The 3010-nt window shown below is 48.1% G+C and overlaps 1 pseudogene; it reads right to left on the reverse strand.

The window, feature by feature from the left end:
- Positions 1-420: 420 nt before the first annotated feature.
- LOC123408141 lies at positions 421-2652 on the reverse strand (annotated as a pseudogene).
- Positions 2653-3010: the final 358 nt, after the last annotated feature.

Below are 3010 nucleotides of genomic sequence, written 5' to 3' on the forward strand. Positions count from 1 at the left end.
AGCATATATCTTTGAAAGGCATGTTATGTATCAGAAAAAATGGCATGGCAGCAATGTAATAGAAGTATTGACTTTTATGCCTTTCAGCATTTAAATGTTAGGATAATTATTTTTCGTTGGCATTCAGGATACTCTTTGTGCTTCATAAGCAGACTGCACAATTACAGTTTAGATAAAGACATCCAAAATTACAGCAAAACTCATCTTATTCTGATGGTAAGAGAAAGTATAACCGAAGCTTAACAACAACTACATGCATCATCTATAAGTAAGGAAAACATAACTGTGACGTCAAAGGGCCAGTTTCCTTGCGCCTCTACTAAACCTAGGATATGATGACACGGAAACCATAAATTTTGTACTCATGCACGCAAAATAACAATTAATACACTTTCTCCGTCCCAAAATAAGCGTTGCTGATTTAATACAAAATTGTACAATATATGCCCACCACCTGCACAACACACAGCGTCAGCTGATGCGTGTTATAATGTATCGGCCTTTCTCTAAATCATATATAATCCTTGTCTTGGGCTTCCTCCATCTCAACACCAAAAATACTCCACAGGCAAGAAACGCTCCTAGCACAGCGAGGAGTGGTCTATGCTTATGTGCCGGTGCTGCGGCAGCCCCTAATGCCCCTAGAATCCTATGTTTTGTATTTGCAATGGAAGCTCCCAGAGGGCCCATTCAATATGAGTGTCGCCGACCTAATTTGAATACTCGATCCTGCTCAGAGGAAATTTTATGTAGCAAGGGCATAAAATTAGTCAAGGGTAAATTTTAACTCAAGAAGAATGATGGTGTCCTGGTATGATATGCTTGCCTCTTGTCATCCAATGGTACACCAAGGCTGTCGTGCAGCAGAGCTACGATGTATGCTGACGAGAAGCAATACCGTGAGAAATCTTCATCCGAATGATTGAGATACTTTTGTTTCAGCGTGGACAGGTCCTTGTTGCAAAGTTGCTCTCCAGCAACCACAAAATCAGACAGTGATGAAGACCGGTCTAGTCCAATAAACTGGAAGAGGATGTATAGTCAGAAGTACCCAAAGAAAAGGATAGTATGTGCGAAGGGAAGAAAAAAATTGAGAACATGTAGTGGACCTTAGACGTAAAATAGAAATTTTCAGTTGCTAGGAAATGCCCAAGCAGCTCAGGGACGAAATTAGATCCTAGGTGACATTGTTGATGCTCACACTTCTTTGCATTCAAGACAAAAGTTAAGGGTATGCAGGTGGATACGAATATATAATACAAATGCTGGCAGTGCAAATCCTAATGTCCGATAAAAATGATACTAAATCTAAGAAAATCATGCTCAGTTGAGTTTCTTAAGTCACAATAAAGAGCAAGCTCAACAAAGTATTCAAAGTGTCAAGATTTGAAAAAGATATTAGATCAATGCAGCCAAGAACCTCCATCTTACTTGACATCAAACAGTTACATCTTTACAGGGACATCCCTCATTATGCATTACAGTTTTGAGTTCATCATGACAGTGTCAAAATTTCTAACTTCAGCCGACGGTACTCTAAGCATAGGAACAATAAAGAGAAGGGTATGACATTAAAAAATTACAGGGATATCCCACTTATTATGCATTATAATTTTGAGTTCATCATGACAGTGCCAAAGATTCTAACTTCATCTGACGGTACTTTACGCACAGGAATCATGAAGAAAAGGATATGTAGACTAAGTAACCATAAATACCGATAAAGAAAAAGGGATCAAAGTCCACATGCATTTCTTACCCTTTCCTTCTTGCATCATCATCAGTGAAGAAGATCTACATTGTGTGCCCAGAGCATAGTTTGCCGCAACCCAAGCATAGACGCCTTCATCAGAACCTATATAAGAAACATACCAGCCGAAGTAAAAAACCAACTCAGACATATTTCAGCTAGTGACACAATAACCATCTAGATCCATCAAACAATCACCCTCACCCCCCAAAAGGAAAAACTAATTCGCAGTCAGTTCCATACTGCCCAGCAGTATTTGTATCACTCAATCAATGTTCTCCATGCCCCATGATTTGTTCAGTTTGTTCATGTTATCAACCAGTAAGAAATGAACATGTTGCTGGAGGCTTACTGGTTTTTGCAATTCATTTTCTTAGTAAGGTGAAGAAACCGACAGTAGTACCTGGGATCACCTTGGCCCATGAGTCCTCGAACCGGAACCCGGAGGCCCTGAGAGCGTTCCTGCAGGACACCAATATCGCCTCCCGGACGCTCTCCTCGAGTAGCCGCAGGCCGACGGTTGCCATCAGCCGCACTTCTGTTGCCGCGGCGGCCCCCTCGCCACCTACTTTCTCCTTGGCAAATTCCATCAGAGGCCGCAGCGACTCCGCCGCGCGCGCCGTGTCCGCGGCGAAAGAGGAGAGCCCCGGGGAGACGCGCATCACGGCGGAGCGCGCCAGATCCGGCCGGCCATCGGGCCCCAAGGAGAATACGTGGGCCCGGGTACCGGTGCTGCCGGCGTCTATGATGACGGAGAAGCGCGGGGAGGGGGCTGGCTGAGGTGGCGGGGAGAGGAGGTGGACGAGGGTGGAGATGACAATGGCGAGGAGGGCGGAGCCGAGGCAGAGGCCACAGAGGCCGCGGCTTGGGCGGGGGGAGAGGGGCTTGGTGGGCTCCGGCATGGTGGGACGCGGACGAGGTGCCTGGCCGCCACCGACGCCGCCACAGTGACTCGTCGACGGCGAGAGAGGCGGCGACGACCCGAGCGGCGCGGGGGCGGGGGCTAGCGTGCGGGGGCGGGGCCGGCACCGAGCGGCACAGGGGCAGCCGCAAGCTCGCGGGGCGGGTGCTGCTCGCAGAACCCCCGACCCTCATGCATGACTGCGCTCCGACGGACAAGGAGGCGGCGCCGGGTCTCGGGGGAGAGGGGGTGGTTGCGAGGGAGGGGTGGGGGAGAGAGATCTGGGGATGGAGACCGACGGGGAAAGTGGAGGGCGTGCAGGTCGTTTCGGTTTTTCACTCGCGTCGAAGGTGGGATTT

This window comes from Hordeum vulgare, chromosome 7H, assembly GCF_904849725.1.
Source record: "Hordeum vulgare subsp. vulgare chromosome 7H, MorexV3_pseudomolecules_assembly, whole genome shotgun sequence".
In the NCBI taxonomy this organism is placed as follows: domain Eukaryota; kingdom Viridiplantae; phylum Streptophyta; class Magnoliopsida; order Poales; family Poaceae; genus Hordeum; species Hordeum vulgare.